Below are 17,929 nucleotides of genomic sequence, written 5' to 3' on the forward strand. Positions count from 1 at the left end.
GAGTAAATTTTGAGAGAAAGGAAAGAATGTTGAGATTCCAGGGAATAAGATCAACTTTGAGAAGTTTGATTATCTCGGCAATCCAGGCGGAAAGGATGCTGGATAAAGGTTGTGAGGCATACTTAGCCACAATCACAACAAAGGAAGTTGGGGAAAATACGGAACTGGATGATATTCCGATAGCCAACGAATTTGCCGATGTGTTTGAAGCGGTATGGGGAGTGCCGCCGGATAGGTCAGATCCGTTCACCATCGAGCTAGAACCAGGGATGACCCCTATATCTAAAGCGCCTTATCGGATGGTACCGGCAGAAATGGCGGAGTTAAAGAAACAATTGGGAGAATTGTTGGAGAAAGGGTTTATCAGACCAAGTAGTTCACCTTGGGGTGCACCGGTCTTTTTTGTAAAGAAAAAGGATGGTAGCTTCAGGCTATGCATTTATTACCGGGGGCTGAATAGGGTGACAGTGAAAAACAAGTACCCATTGCCCCGGATAGACTAGCTGTTGGATAATCTCCGAGGTGAAAAGTGGTTCTCGAAGATAGACTTGGCCTCGGGGTACCATCAAATTCCGATAGAGCCATTGGACATTCGGAAAACGGCTTTTTGACAAGGTACAGCAACTTCGAGTTTGTGGTCATGCCGTTCGGACTGACCAATGCACCGACAGCCTTCATGAAGATGATGAATGGTGTGTTCCGAGAGTTCTTAGACGAGTTTGTCATCATGCGAAGTTAAGCAAATGCTCGTTCTGGCAAAAGAGTGTCGGATCCCTTGGACGCATTGTCACAGACCAAGGACTGGCCGCGTCCGAAGAATGCCACCGAGATACGAAATTTTCTCGGGTTGGCCGGATATTACCGAAGATTTATCAAGGGCTTTGCGAGTATGTCTCAGCCAATGACGCGGTTGACAGGGAAAGATACCAAGTTCCTATGGATGGAGGAATGCGAGAAAAGTTTCTCGGAGTTGAAGGCAATGCTCACAAGTGCTCTGGTACTGGTGCTGCCGGTAGTCGACTAGCCGTATGTGGTGTACACCGATGCCTCTATAACCGGGCTAGGTTGTGTGCTAATGCAGAAGGGTAGTGTAATCGCATATGCGTCAAGGCAACTGCGTAAGCACGAGGGGAATTACCCAACACATGACTTAGAGATGGCCGCGGTGGTGTTCGCGTTGAAGATTTGGCGTTCATATCTCTATGGAGCCAAAGTTCAAATCTTCACCGACCACAAGAGTCTAAAATACATATTCACCTAGCCGGAGTTAAATCTAAGGCAGAGACGGTGGATGGAGTTTGTCGCGACTACGACTTAGATATTGCCTATCATCCGGGAAAGGTGAATCAGGTCGCCGATGCCTTGAGTAGGAGACGCTTTGATGTGGAAGCTGAGAAATATCAGGAAGCATTGGTTTAGATGTTGGGACTTTGTATTTAAACGCATTGTCGCGAGAGGTGGAGCCTTTGGGCTTAGGAGTAGCTGATCAAGCGGATCTACTTAGTAGAATTCATTTGGCTCAAGAAAAAGACGAGGAACTTAAGGGTTGGGCGGAGAATAATAAGACCGAGTTCCAAACATCGAACAATGGAACCATTGTGGTGAATGGACGGGTATGTGCTACAAAGTAAGGAGCTAAGGGACAAAATTCTAAGGGAAGCACACCAGTCTAAGTTCTCGGTCCACCCTGGTTCAACCAAGATGTATCGCGATCTGAAACGATACTATCACTGGAAGGGAATGAAAAGGGATGTGGCCGCGTGGGTTTCCAAGTGTAAAACATGTCAACTCGTCAAGGCCGAGCATCAGGTACCGAGCGGTTTAGTCCAAAGTTTACCCATGCCGGAATGGAAATGGGATCATGTGATGTTGGACTTTGTGACCGGATTTCCTATGAGTAAGCGAAAGCACAATGCGGTCTGGGTGGTGGTAGACAGATTGACCAAATCTGTGCACTTCATCGCAATCGCGGAAACAGATGGAGCCGAGGTGATCGCGGTCAGATACATCGAGGAGATAGTCCGGCTTCAAGGAGTGCCGGTGAGCATTGTCTCAGACCGTGATACACGGTTTACCTCGCTCTTCTGGAAAGCTTTTCAGAAGGCCCTGGGAACAAGGGTGAACCTGAGTACGGCGTACCACCCACAGATCAACGAGCAGTCTGAGAGAACAATTCAAACGCTCGAGGACATGTTGCGAGCATGTGTACTGGATTGGGGTGGAGGCTGGGAAATTACCTAAACTTGGTGGAATTCGCATACAACAACAACTACCAAGGTAGTATCGGAATGTCGCCTTATGAAGCGCTGTATGGACGTGCATGTCGAACGCCTTTGTGCTGGACGCCGGTTGGTGAACGGTCGTTATTCGGACACGAGATTGTGGACGAAATGGCCGACAAGTTAAAATTCTTGAAAATCAATTTGAAGGAAGCCTAAAACCGATAGAATAGTTATGGGGACAAGTGTCGGAAGGAGTTGGAGTTTGAAGTGGGTGACCTGATGTATCTTAAGGCCATGAGGAAAGAGGAAAAACGTTGAGCCCAAGGTACGTTGGTCCGTACAACGTGATCAAACGAGTAGGTGCGGTGGCGTAAAAACTGGAGTTACCACTGAAGTTAGACGCCTTTCATAAGGTTTTTCATGTAACGCCTATTCAGATCATTGATCGAATGGAAAAAGGAATGCGCAGGAAAAAGATTAACATGGTGAAGATCATATGGAACTGTGGTGGACGCGAAGAAGCTACTTGGGAGACTGAAAACAAGATGAAGGCCGATTATCCTAAGTGGTTTAAGGAGATGGGAAAAGATCAACTTGAACCGGATTCAGGGACGAATCCCTTTCAAGGGGGGGGAGACTTGTAAGGCCCACGATCCTGAATAGGATCGTAGGCTGGGACTTGGTTCGAGATAGTAGGGAGATCTCGGACAAGTCGGGAAGGAGCTACTTGTTAGCTCGAACATTGAGGGAAAACCAGACAAGTATGGGACAGCTCTCGGCCAGCTGCGGACAGCTCTCGGCCAGCTGCAGGCAGCTCAACCAGCTGTCGGCCAGCTACGGTCAGCTCGACCAGCTAGTGTCAGCTGGACCAGCTGACAGGGAGCTCGACCCAGCTCGACCCAGCTCGACCAGTTGGACGGTAGTGGACGGTGTACAGGTCAGCTGGGGAGCTCGTGACCGAATGGGCATGGCCGAACGGGTATGGCCGAGCGTACACGATCAAACAGGAGCGATTGAACGGATTCGTCCGATGGGTGCCTTTTGGGGCCAAAACCGCATCCCATACCCTATATATAGTGGGCGGAAACGGGAAAAACATACTAAAAACTCGAGTTTGAGTATAAGATAGAGATGAAGGTTCCAAGATATAGAGTTCGGCGATAAGGCCTAAGGGTCGGAGGTACGGTACAGTACCGACCTTATGGGTTTTTGGGAACGGGGTAGTTGTATCTGCATAAGCATTTATAATGCTTCAGTTGGTCTAGTTGGTCGGAGGAAAGGGGGTGCGGCTCGGAAGTGGATCGAGGACCACTAGGTTCACCGTGATACGACCGAACTAATGCGCATGCTACCTCCCTACCGATCAGCGTACCACCTGGAGTGTCCACGTACGGACAGTATGGTCAGAGAAAAGTAAATGGGGCTCGGCGGCTGGTCCAGAATCTGTACAGATATCTGGGTTCACCGTCGAACTGATGCGCAGGATAACTCTCTACTGGCCAACTGCTGTACTGGATGATGTTATGACTTATCATGCATTGCATGACATTGATGGCTACTTGAGTTTCAGGAAAGGAGAATGGTCGCGGAAAGGGAACTGCTTAGGTGTACTAGCTTATTATGCAAACTCATAAGTTGTATCAAATCCTTTGATTACTTAATACAATATTGAATGTTGCTTTACTCTAAGATAATTTCATATAGAATCTATGTATTGAAACACAGAATGTGCGAATGAACATTGTTTAAAGAATGAGCCCTAAAAATATGACTAAGTAGTGAATGGTAATGAGAGAAACTCACCGGCCATAGATGGTCCGGGGTCGGGGTCTTTCAGTTGGTTGGTTGTATGGCTAAGCACAAAGGGATGGTCAAGGGTAAAGTTACATTCCTCTGCGTATAAAGGTTCACAAGGCAAGGCCGCGGGCCAAAGCTAAGTAAACGAAACAATGGATGTTCGGCCGGGAATGGAAGCCGTGACCACGGACGCTGGGATGTCCGGGTCAGGATCTTTGAAGTTGGTAGTAGAGCATGCATGATCCTTTGAGGAAGTCTGCAATTATGCTATGTGTTCGGACGAAATAGAAATCTCTGATAAGATCGAAAACAATCTTGGGAACGGGAATGTGTTCGCCAAGATGCGCTCGTGAACACATTCGAACACATAGTATATCGACCGTTACGACCGCATCCGGGAAAGACCAAGGTCGGGAAATATTGACCAGAAGGTCGGGAATTACGACCGCATCCGGGAAGGACCAACATCAGGAAATATCGACCAAAAGGTCAAGGAAAATGCGACCAAAGATCGTTAATGGCAACCGAGTCCGGGAGAAAACGGTCGGGAAATTGTCCTAGTCGGTATGGAACTAGGACGGGAAAAGACTTGATCTATTCGGAGAGTGACCAAGATCAAGAGAAATAGATCGCGTCGGGAAAGACGTAGATCAAGGAAAATGACCAAGTCCCAAAAATAGCAAGATCGAGAATAGATCAAGTCTCAAGTGGACGAAGGTCGAGAATCTGTACACCCACCAACTTCGAGGACGAATTCATTTTAAGGGGGGTAGATAGGTAACGCACGCATCCCGCGATCCTAAAGGGGGGCCAATATGTTGTAAGAAAAACAATAGCTAGATGAGCTTAAATAGATAAGCTACTAGCTCAATCAGCTGAAATATGACCAGAACAAGCTGACCAAACTCTATGAACAAGTTAGTTCAGCTACAGACAGCTCTCGGCCAGCTACAGTCTGCTATCAGCCGACTGTGGATACCTATCGCCCAGCTGCGGACAGCTGTCGGCCAGCTTCGGACAGCTTGCGTCAGCTCGACCAGCTGCCAGTCAGCTACACTAGCTCAACCAGCTGCCAAGGAGCTCGACCAAGCTCGACCAGCTGGACGATGGTGGACAGTGTGCGGGTCAACTGGGGAGCTCGTGGGAGGTCATGGGATGCAGTGACGGAACAGACACGGACGGACGGTCATGGCCACATAGGCACGGCTGAACATGCGCGATCGAATGCTTTTGTCGGACAGGTGCCTTTTGGGGCCTAGACTTCGGCCAAGACCCTATAAATAGAGGGTGTGGCCTTCATTTCCAAGACATCCCCATTGTCCATCCATCGTCCATCTATGCCTAACTTATTCGCATGCTACCTCTCTATCGACGGTATGATGAGACGAGCGACGGTTCGACAATCGGTTCTAACAGATCGAAGGATAAGCGGCGGTTCGTCCATGGAGTCGAACTGATTGCAGGATGATCGACGTTTCGATCATAGTGTTGGACCGATCCAAAGATCATCGACGATCTGCGTTAATGGATGGATCGATCGAGAGTTGATTGATGATTCAATCGCTAGTCGGATCGGGTGATTGAATGATCGACGGTACGACCCGTAGGTTGGATTGATCGGTCGGATGGTCGACAAGTTGTTCAGAAGTATCACTCCGGTCTGTGGTCGAACGGCGATTCGATTATGGGATCGGATCGTCTGATCAGACCAAGCTCTGATACCAAGACCGACAAGTTGATCAAGGTACCAAGGTATGACCGACATGTCAACTAATGGCACGTCTGATGCCAAGCTTCGAGAACATGAGTGGTTCGGGAAGCCGATAGCGCAACCGATCACCATGTACCGAAGGGACTATAAGTCTTCATCCCTAATGTGTGCAAAGCCTGTGGGGTTGGTTGGTTGTATGGCTAAGCACAAAGGGATGGTCAAGGGTAAAGTTACATACCGCTGCGTATAAACGATTACAAGGCAAGGCCGTGGACAAAAGCAAAGTAATCAATGGATGTTCGGCCGGGAATGGAAGCCGTGACTACGGACACTAGGACGTCCGGACCGGGGTCTCTCAAGTACTTGTAACACCTGCGTCCCGCGATCTTAAAGGGGGGGCAATTTATTTTAAGAAAGATAATAGCTAGATAGCTACTAGCTCAATCAGCTGGAATAGGAGCTGAGCGAGCTGAACAAACTCGATGAACAAAATAGTTCAGCTACGGACAGCTCTTGGCCAGCTGCGGACAGCTATCGGCCGGCTGTGGACAGCTATCAGCCAGCTGCAGACAGCTATCAGCCAGCTGCGGACAGTTGTCGGCCAGCTAGCGTCAACTCGACCAGCTGCCAGTCAGCTACCACAAGCTCGACCGGCTGCCAAGGAGCTCGACCAAGCTCGTCCAGCTGGACGGTGGTGGACAGTGTGCGGGTCACCTGGGGAGCTTGTAGGCGGTCATGGGACGCGGTGACAGAACATACATGGAAGGACGGTCATGGCCGAACATGCATGGCCGGACAGCCAAGACCAAACGTGTGCGATCGAATGGGAGCGATCGAACGGTCTTGTCGGACAGGTGCCTTTTGGGGCCTAGACTTCGGCCAAGACCCTATAAATAGAGGGCATGGCCATCATTTCCAAGATACCACCATCGTCCATCCATCGTCCATCTATGCCTAAGAAGAAAAGGGGGTGCGGCTAGGATAGTACTGAAAGACCCCGACCCGGACGTCCCAACGTCCGCTGTCACGGCTTCCATTCGGCCCCATTCCCAGCCGAATATCCTTTGATTCGGTTACTCAGTTTTGGCTCGCGGCCTTGCTTCATAACCCCTTTACGCAGCGTGATGAAACCATGGCCAGCTCAACCAAACAGCACGAACCTGAGGAGCAGCTTGAACCAGAGGAAGCACCGGAGGAGCAGCTTGGAGCAGAGGAAGCACCGGAGGAGCAACTTGTACCAGCAGAAGCATCAAAGGAGCAGCTTGTACCGGAGGAGGCATTGATCATTTCGGTGGGTCCGCTAACAAGGTCCAAAGCCAAGAGGTTCAACCAAGCCATCCAAGGATTACTCAAGTAGCTGAACAAGAACCAAGAAGACGTGGCTCAAACCACTATGACATTGCTCACAGCGCAAGGTGCTCGGTAAAGGGTAAAATGTTGCTTTGGTGCTCTTTTTCCCTTGGTCAAGTTTTGTCCCATTGGGTTTTCTTGACAAGGTTTTTAATGAGGCCTAAGTAACATTTTCAAGCCCCTTTGCCAGCCCAAGTCGTGGTCCAAGGTCCATTACAAAGCCTTGTCCCATTTTGTTTCTATCTCTTCGCATTTATTGTTTTGTAATTTCCAAGACTTTGTGCATGAGCTTGCATGAGTGTGGACTCTTGCATGTGCTCGACCTCTTCTCCTTCTAGACTCTTCTCCTTCGTTCCCCCTTTTCTATTTAAGCACCATGTATCTCTCATTTGTAACTCATCAAACATTTTAATCAAAAACCTCTTTCTACTTGTTTGATCTGAGAAGTGTGTAATATCTTCTCAACTTGTTTACTTCTTAGTGTGTAATATCTAAGTTGTATTCGATTCTGAAGTCTAAGAGATTTCCATCTCTCTTAGAAGTTCATTTCGTTCCCCTTTTCATCTGCTGCATGTTTTTCATCCCTTTCATCATCTTCGATCCGCTGCATATTCACCCCTTCACCTTCTTTGTCAATCTTGTCTTTGCATCTTCAACCCATTGATCATCATCATTCCGACCGTTCATCTTCAAGACCTTGCGAGTGTGTTCTTGGGAAGCAGATTCCTTACCAGGAGTCTATCATGTGGTATCAGAGCAACCGCTCTGCAATTAGGTTTTGAATTCCAATCGTCACTTTTCTCTTATTTTCAGATCTGTCGCTTCATCTTACAAGAGTTTTATAAAATGTTTTACTCGCCCAGATCTGTTTTCATTTACGTGTTTTTAGAACTATTTACTGGTGGATCGTTGTTCCTGTCTTTTCAGGTACCATAGTGACGTTGGAAGAAGAAGAGTCATCCACCTCTAGCCTGGAAAGGAGAATCACGAAATCAATCACAGCTGCTATGGCAACAATGCTTGACGAAAAGCTTGGTGCTCTACGTCAAAGACAACACCAAGATCTTAAACCCAAGCCACCAGATGACACATCTAGATCAACCTTGAGCAGTGTAACGCCCGCATCCCGCGATCCGAAAGGAGGGGCAGTTTGTTTTAAGGAAATCGATAGCTATATGAGCTTAAGTAGCTAAGCTACTAGCTCAAATAGCTGGAATACAAGCTGAATGAGCTGAACAAGCTCGATGAACAAGTAGTTCAGCTGTGGACAGCTATCGGCCAGCTATGGACAGCTATCGGCCAGCTATGGACAGCTATAGGCCAGCTGAGGACAGCTATGGACCAGCTGCCGACAGCTAGGCCAGCTAGTATCAGTTCGTCCAGCTAGCGTCCAGCTAGCGTCAGCTCGACTAAGCTCGGCCATCTGGACGGTGGTGGACAGTCTCCAGGCCAGCTGAGGAGCTCGTGGACGGTCATGGGACGGCATGACCGAACAGGCATGACCGAACGGGCATGGCCGGACAGGCACGGACGGACAGGCATGTCCGAACGTGCACGAATGAAGGGCCTTGATGGACAGGTGCCTTTTGGAGCCTAGACTTCGGCCAGGGCACTATAAATAGAGGGCAAGGCCTTCATTCCAACACACCATCATCCTTCCATCGTCCATCTAGGCCTAAGAAGAAAAGGGGGTGTGGCTCGGCGAGTATACTCGTCCGAACTGATGCGCATGCTACCTCTCTATCGAAGGTACAATGAGACGAGCGACGGTTCGGCAAGTGGGCCGATCCGATCGTAGGATAGGCGGCGGTTCGTCCGGGGAGACAAACCGATCGCAGGATCATCGACGGTTCGATCATAGAGTCGGACTGATCGAAGGGTTATCGACGATCTGCGTCAATGGACGGATCGAACGAGGGTTGACCGGTGATTCAATCGCTAGTCGGATCGGGTGATCAAAGGGTCGACGATACGAGCCGTAGGTTGGATTGATCGGTCGGGTGGTCGACGAGTCTGTCGGAAGTATCGGCCTGATTGGAGGTCGAACGGTGATTCGATTATGGGGTCGGATCGTTCGATCGGAGCAGGCGCTGATACCAAGATCGACAAGTCGATGGCGTACAATGGTATGACCGATGGGTCAACTAATGGCACGTCCGATGCCGAGCTTCGGGTACGCGAGTGGTTCGGGAAGCCGATAGAGCAACCGTTCACCATGCACCGAAGGGACTATATGTCCCCATCCCTAATATGTGCAAGCCAGTGGGGTTGGTTGGTTGTATGGCTAAGCACAAAGGGATGGGTCAAGGTTAAAGTTATATTCCGCTGCGTAAAGGGGTTATGAAGCAAGGCCGCAAGCCAAAGCTGAGTAACCGAATTAAAGGATATTTGGCTGGGAATGGGGCCGAATGGAAGTCGTGACCGCGGACGCTGAGATGTCCGTGTCGGGGTCTTTCAGTACCACAGGATCCGGTACCAACGCCTTTGTGACCACGTCCAGCTGTGCCATCATGGCCTTCATCATTTCCCACTGTTCCTGGGATGATGGTACGGCATTTGGTTGCCCATTCACGTCTGTAGCACCGCTACTCTCCGGCTTATCATTATCCGGTTGTTTCTCTCCAGCCTTAGGTCCGACTGGATTCTGGGTGCCCATGTTCCCTGCGTCCACATCGACTAGTGTCTCCGCGGTGCCAATGGTCTCATCGGCCACTTCCTTGCCCTTCTTTTTCTTTTCCTTGCTGCTCTTACCCATCTCGGAAATTTATGCATTAGTCACGACTAAGTTAAATAGACCGCAAACAGTAAGAACAACTACCGCGAGATCCTATTAAGCCGATGAGTGGTGTGATACCCAAAACCCGCACTACCGGTCTTAGAACCAAGCATGCTCTGATACCAACTTTAAAGACCCCGACCCCGGCCATCTATGGTCGGAGAGGTTCTCTTGTCCCATTACGCTACTTAGTCATATTTTAGGGCCCATTCTTTAAGCAATATTCATTCGCACATCCGTGATTCATTACATAGAGTCTATATGATATAGTACTTAGAGTAAAGCAACATTCGATATTTCATTAAGTAATCAAAGGATTCGATACAACTTATGAGTTTGCATAATACGCTAGTACAAGTTGTATAATCGATCCTAGCTACCTTTAACACCACCATTCATCTTCCCGGCCATGAGTCTCGTGCCTAAGCACTTCCTTTCCCGCGATCACCCTCCTTTCCTGAAATCCAAGTAGGCATCAATAACATTCCCTTTTCAGTTGTACATGTCATGCAATGCACGCTAAGTACTAATAACCGTCCAGTACAGAGGTCGGCCGGTAGAGAGTTATCCCGCACATCAGTTCGGATGGTGTACCAAGGAATCTGTACAGATCCCCGTCTAACCGCCGAGCCGCGTTTACTTTTCTCCGTCCAAACTGTCCGTACCCAGACACCCTGGATGGTACGCTGATCGGTAGGGAGGTAGCATGTGCATCAGTTCGTTCGTATCATGGTGAACCTAGAGTTTTCCGATCCACTTCCGAGCCGAACCCCTTTCCTCCGACCAACTGGACCAACCGAAGCATTATATATGCTCATGCTAGATGCAACTACCCATCCCCTAGAGCCCATAAGGTTGGTACTGTACCGTACCTCCGACCCTTTTAACCTTACTCGCCGATCTCTCTATCTCTCGGAACCTTCTTCTTGATCTTATACTCGAACACTTGAGTTTTTGGTGTTTTTTCTCTGTTTGCGATGGTGTGTTCCAAATGAGAGAAATGTCCCCTTTATATAGGGTCCTGGGCCTCGGTTTTGGCCTCAAAAGGCACCCTTCGGACGAATCCGTTCAGTTGCTCCTGTTCGCTTGTGTACGCTCGGCCATACCCATTCGGCCATGGCCGTTCGGCCGTGCCCTTTCGGTCACGAGATCCCCAGCTGACCTGTACACCGTCCACTACCCTCCAGCTGGTCGAGCTAAGTCGAGCTGGGTCGAGCTGGGTCGAGCTGGGTCGAGCTGGGTCGAGCTGGGTTGAGCTGGGTCGAGCTCCCTGGCAGCTTGTCTAGCTGACACTAGCTGGTTGAGCTGTCCGTAGCTGGCCGAGAACGGTCCGCAGCTGGCCGAGATCTGTCTGCAGCTGGCCGAGAGCTCTCCGGAGCTGACCGATCTTTGTCCCATACTTGGCTCGTTTTTCCCCATTGACCGAGCTAGCGAGTAGCTCTTCCCCGACTTGTCTGAGATCTCCCTACCATCCTGGACCAAGCCACAGCCTACGATCCTATTCAGGATCGCGGGCATTACAGTGTGGTTCCCTAGGATGTTTGGTGGTTCCCTAGCATGTTCTATGGACTTGGCCAGTCCTTTAACGACTTGATCTTTTCCAGATCCCAAACACTCCTTGGTCCGAGACAATGTGTCCAAGGGAACCAACACTCCTTTGCCAAAACGAGCATTTTCTTAACTTTGCAAAAAGCTTATGCTCTCTTAGCCGCTCCAACACTGCCCTCAAGTGATTCTGATGGGTTTCCCAATCCTTCGAATAAACTACTATGTCATCAATGAAGATGATGACAAACTCGTCTAAGAATTCTTGGAATACACCATTCATCATCTTAAAGAAGGTTGTCGGTGCGTTTGTCAATCCGAATGGCAAGACCACAAACTAAAAGTGGTCGTACCTTGTTTGAAAAGCCGTTTTCCGAATGTCTGTTGGCTCTATTGGAATTTGATGAAACCCCGAGGCCAAGTCTATCTTCGAGAACCACTTTGCACCTCGAAGATTATCCAACAATACATCTATCCGGGGCAATGGGTACTTATTTTTCACTGTAACCCTATTCAGCCCCTGGTAATCAATGCATAGCCTGAAGCTACCATCCTTTTTCTTTTCGAATAAGACCGGTGCACCCCATGGTGAACTACTTGGTCTGATAAACCCTTTCTCCAACAATTGTCCCAATTGTTTTTTTAACTCCGCCTTGTCTGCTGGTGCCATCCGGTAAGGCGCTTTTGATATAGGGTTCATCCCCGGTTCTAGCTTGATGGTAAATAGATCTGACCGATTTGGCGGCACTCCCCATACTACTTCAAACACATCAGCAAACTCACTTGCTATTGGAATATCTTTCAACTACGCATTTTCCCCAACTTCTGTTGTTATTATTGAGGCTAAGTACGCCTTACATCCTTTCTCCAGCGTCCTTTCCGCTTGGATTACCGAGATAACCAAACTTCCTGAAGTTGATCTTATTCCTTGGAATCTCAATGTTCCTTCTTTCCTTTCAAAGTTTACTCGCCCTCGATGACAATCAATGTTCCTTCTTTCCTTTCAAAGTTTTCATGAGTGGAACAATGATCAAATCAGTAGGCATATCAACACCATTGACGATAACCAAGATTCCCCGAACCATATCGAACGGGTACATTGCCTGCCCGCCGGCTGCTCAAACCATTCCATATCCAGTGTTTGGTACCTTACTGAACCCACCTTCCCTATCATTTCAGGGCTCACCAAAACAATGTGTGGCCCCCGAATCAAAAAAGGTGTGCGTTTCCAAACCACCTATACTTAAGGTCCCTACACATTCCTCTAGAACGCTAAGTACCCATATCCCCCTTTCACATGCATTATGATGCTACGTAATGCAAGAACTGAACTTAGAAAGGTTCTTGTAACATACCAGTAATTGCCCTAAAATCCCCAGTAGCAGTTTCCTCAGACAGCTCGTACACGCGTGGTGCAACAGCCTGTCTCTTTGGTGGTTGCGGTAAAGAATCCTTGCCACGGGACCCATGTTGGTGGGTCAGTCTTCCCACGTCAAGCTTCGAACATTCCCTCCTAAAATGTCCCTCTTTTCCGCACATATAGCAAGTCCTTGGCCCATCCCCATTTTCCAACCTTAAACAGTTCCGGATCGCATGATCCTTGCTCCCACAACAACCACATGCACCTCCGGCCTTCCAGCAAGAACCACTATGGTGCTTTCCGCAATTCCTACACTCCCCATACTTAGCGCCGGACCTTGAGTTGTCCACCTTATCCCATTTTCTCTTCCTGTCTGTAGTTTTGGTTGGGTGGGTCGAACGCAAAGAAACCCTCTCGCGCCTAAGTTGTTTCTCTTCCTCCATACCAACTTCAATCATTGCTTCCCTTTCCACCACTTCAACGACCGTGTTAAAGACACCGATCAAGCAATGGTTGCGGATTGCCACCCATAGTCCCCAGATAAAAGGACGGACTTGTGCTTTCTCATCCTCGATATCCTTTCAAACATAGCGCCTAAGGCGGCTAAATTCAACATCATATGCACGCACCGTCATATCCCCTTGTACCAGGTTCAGGTACGCACTTTCCAGTCGGTCCCATGCCTCCGCTGGAAAGAATTTCTTGTTGAATTCTGCCTCAAAGTTTGCAAAGGTTAGGACTTGACCACCTTTCCGTTTCTCAACCGTCAACTACCAGTTATGTGCTTCCTATTCAAGGAAATGGACGGTAATGTCCTTTTGATACTCCTCCGGGTAGCGAGTGGAATTAAAATTTCTCACAAGTCGACTTCTCCACTCGTCAGCCACGATCGAATCCGAACTCCCTATGAAATGATTTGTCCTCAGTCTAGAGACATGCTCCAACGCATCCAAGTAGTCCTTTCCCTTTTTCGGAGAATCCTCATGACTATTTCAGTGGTCTCTGTAACAATCTTGCTACGCACCGCTGGTACCACAGGATCTGGTACCAATGCCTTTGTGAGCACGTCCAACTGTGCCATCATTGCCTTCATCGTATCCCATTGTTCCTGGGATGATGGTACTGCATTTGGTTGCCCATTTACATGGGTGGCACCACTACTTTCCGGAATATCATTATCAGGTTGCTTCTCTCCAGCCACAGGTCCAGCTGGTTTCTGGGCGTCCATGTTTCCTGCCCCCGCGTTGACTATTGTGTCTGTGGCGTCAATGGTCTGATCAGCCATCCCCTTGTCCTTCTTCTTCTTTTCCTTGTTCTCTTACCCGTCTGCAAAACTCATGCATTTTAGTCACGGTTAAGTTAAATAAACCGCTATCAGTAAGAACATTTACCGCAAGATCCCATTAAGTCGATGAGTGGTGATACCCAAAACCCGCACTACCAGTCCTAGAACCAATCCTGATCTGATAACAACTTGAAAGACCCCAACCCGGAACATTCTACGGCCGGTGAGGTTCTCTCGTCCTTTACTCGCTACTTAGTCATATTCTATGGTCCATTCTTTAATAAAGTTCATTCGCATATTCTGAGATTCAATATGTAGTGTCTATAAGATATAAATTAGACTAAAGCAAACATTCAGATATTGTATTAAATAATCAAAGGATTCGATACAACTTATGAGTTTGAATATAAGCTAGTACAAGCTGTATAATCGATCATAGCTACCCTTACACCACCACTCAACTTCCCGGCCATGAGTCTCGCGCCTAAGCAGTTCCTTTTCCATGATCACTCTCCGTTCCTGAAATCCAAGTAGCCATCAATAACAATTCCCTTAGGTCATACAATGTCATGAAATGCACGCTAAGCTATAATATCCGCCCAGTACAACAGTTGGCCAGTAGAGAGTTATCCCGCGCATCAGTTCGACGATGTACAGAGGTATCTGTACAGATCCCCAGTCCAACCGCCAAGCCACGTTTACTTTTTTCCGACCATACTATCCGCACATGGAAAATCCGGATGGTACGCTGATCGGTAGGGAGGTAGCATGCGCATAAGTTCGGTAGGGAGGTGGCTGGGAGAATGTAATGACCATCACTAAGGGTAGAAATCCCGAAAATAAAAGTTCGAGGAAATGGCCTGGAAAAGAATTAAAGAGGAAGAGGAAGAAAAACAAAGGATAATGACCGAAGGAAGTCCGAGGAAAAATGCACAAATCAGAGGATAGCCAAGCCAAGACCAGAGTGGTCGGATGTACGATCGAGACCTTAAGACTGATCGGGAGTTGACCGTTTACACAGAAAACCGCTTATGCAGAAGAGACAGTCCGAGAAGTACCAGAAAGAACAGTACAGACCGAGAAGTAACCGAAAGACCAGTACGGTCCGAGGGAAGTATCAGAGAGGACATGAAGGACCCGAGAGAGAAAGCCGAGAGTTATCCGAGAGACGATCGAGGGAGTCCGGAGGAGACGAACGCAATCTGGACCGAAACCGAACCATGGCCGAGAGATGTCCGGGCGATACCGTACGTGCCGTACGGTAGGACAGTGCGGTTTTTGGGTTGAAGAATGAAGTACTAGTGGCGGCATAATCATCATGTCTCTAAGAGTTGGAAGAGGATGAGGCGAATCCTAAGAAATCAGAGGAGCAAAGGAGCAGTGCGAATCAATCGAAAATGGCAAAACAAAATTGAGAAGGTCGAACCAAGTATGAGCAAGAAAGTGCAAAAAGTAATGCATGGTCCAGGAATTAAGTGCAAAAGAAGGTGCAAGAAGATAATGCGTAGAAGATGTAATTATCTATGAATAGACAAAGAGGGTGCAAGAAAATAATGGAGGGCAAGGAAGAAGTATTGTTATGCTAAGTGGCGAGAGAGCAAAAAGAAGAGAATTAGCTTTGCAACCCTTGTGTCCCATGCGCGTTGTGTTGACCTGGACAAGGCCGAGTACCATTTGCAACTTGCCATGTTTTCCCCGAAAACCGAATATATTATTTTAATAAATCATTTTATTGAAAACAAGTCATCAAAGCAATATACATAGGTAGTCGGATAAGTTTACAAATATCGTTTAGGAAAATATAGGGTTTTTATAAAGAACACAAAAAAACCCTATCCGGTACCCTAAAGTTTGCTCCAGCTCTAGACTCACTTAGGCTTCCTGCACAACAAAAATATTATCATGAGTAATCTAAGATTACTCAGTGAGCCTGGGCTCCCCTTTCCTAAACAGGATTCTACTTCCCCAACCCGACTACCCTAACAGGAAAAGGAAACAAGCAAGGCAGACAAGCCATCAACAAACAAAGCTAAAGAATTACATGATAGCCTACGCTAACATCATGCAAGACTAAGCAATGCTGATGCAAGACCACCAGGATGCGGTTCCCAAACAAGTAGCGTCTCGGTGCCGTCCGTGGTTCTGTCCGGCCGTACGGCGGTTCAGTGGCATTACACCCTTTCCTCCGACCAACTGGACCAACCGAAGCATTATAAATGCTTATGTATATGCAACTACCCCGTCCCTCAGAACCCATAAGTTTGGTATTGTACCGTACCTTGGACCCTCAAACTTACTCGCCGAACTCTCGGTCTTGGAAACCTTCTTCTCTATTGTGTACTCGTTATTTATCGAGTTTTTGTTGTGTTTTCTGTTTCCGATGGTGTGTTTGGAATGAAAGCCATGAATCTATATATAGGGTTCTGGCTGAATTCTAGGCCCCAAAAGGTACCTATCCATCAAGCTAGGGTGAGCTCCTTGGCAGCTGGTCGAAGTCTAGGCCCGAAAAGGTACCTATCCATCAAGTTGGGTTGAGCTCCTTGGCAGCTGGCCGAGCTAGGGGTAGCTGACCGGCAGCTGGGAATGCTGACGCTAGCTGGTCGAGCTGACACTAGCTGGACAACAGCTGGTCGGCAGCTGGTCGAACTGTATGTAGCTAGCCGAGAGCTGGTCAAGTTGTCCCTAGCTGGTCGAGAGCTGTCCGTGATGGCTGATCTCTATTCCCGTTCTTGGCTCGGTTTCTTCCACTGTCCGAGCTAATGAGCAGCTCCTACTAGACTTGTCCGAGACTTCCCTGCCATTCTCGGACCAAGTCACGACCTATGATCCTATGCAGGATCGCGGCATTACATCTCCCAAGTTATTAACCTTGCCCAAGGTTCATTTGTTTTACCTTGATTAAAAGCAGTTTTAAGTTTGTGTTTGCTTTGTTTTGAGTTTGCTTTTTTGCTTTCTTTAAACTAGCTTGTTAGTTAAGTTGTTTCATAAAGCAATCATTTGTTAAGTTTAGATTGAGCATATTTATATATTCTTAGTGTTTGATTCTTTGCAAATTTGTGGTTCGATATTAAATGAATAGAGATGAGTACTACATCAATTTGGCATTGTTGCCCATTTGCAATAGATTTCACCACTAGGATTTCATCTTTGCTTGAGCCTAAACATTTTCTTTACATTATTACTTACTTGGTTTGCTTTGGTGTTTTGGATTCTCTTTTGCAAGGTGTATGAACTTGAGAAGTCAAGGCTAAGCCAATTTAGTTGAGCGTGTTGAAGACATTCGCCGTTTTGAATGAGAGAATCGCTGGCTAGCACGACAAGCTATGGAGAACAACCCTCCTCCCATTGATAGTCATAATGGAAATGACCAGCCCAATGTTGAAAAAGCTCATATCCATCCTCCAAGACAACCAAGAGTCATTGGCACCTTTTATGAACCGAACATTCATGGGCACCGCATGGGGATTAGAGCACCGCTTGTTGAGAACAATAACTATAAGATCAAGTCAAGTCTTATCAACATGGTGCAAAGCTCAAAATTCTATGGCTTACCTATGGAAGACCCTCTTGAGCACTTGGATCAGTTTGATATGATGTGTGGAACAATCAAAATCAATTGTATCTCTGAAGATGCATTCAAACTCTGCCTCTTTCCATTTTCTCTTGGAGACCAAGCTAGGACTCTGGAGAAGAACCTACTAGTGGGATCAGTCACCTCTTGGGATCAATGCAAGAGATCTTTCCTATCCAAGTTCTTCTCTACTACAAGAACAACAAGGCTAAGAAATTTAATATCAAGCTTTGCTCAAAAGGGAAATGAGAGTTTTTGTGAAGCATGAGAGAGATTCAAGGGCTATATTATTCAATGTTCTCATCATGGTTT

At 47.6% G+C, this 17,929-nt stretch overlaps 1 non-coding gene across 1 annotated transcript; it reads right to left on the minus strand.

Annotated features, from left to right (window-relative positions):
* Positions 1–17,822: 17,822 nt before the first annotated feature.
* On the minus strand, positions 17,823–17,929 carry LOC147921210 (small nucleolar RNA R71). The gene has a single exon (XR_015591826.1). It is a non-coding gene; the product is annotated as a small nucleolar RNA R71 (small nucleolar RNA).

The sequence above is a fragment of the Camelina sativa genome, chromosome 19 (assembly GCF_030686135.1).
Source record: "Camelina sativa cultivar CO46 ecotype springtype chromosome 19, ASM3068613v1".
NCBI lineage: Eukaryota > Viridiplantae > Streptophyta > Magnoliopsida > Brassicales > Brassicaceae > Camelina > Camelina sativa.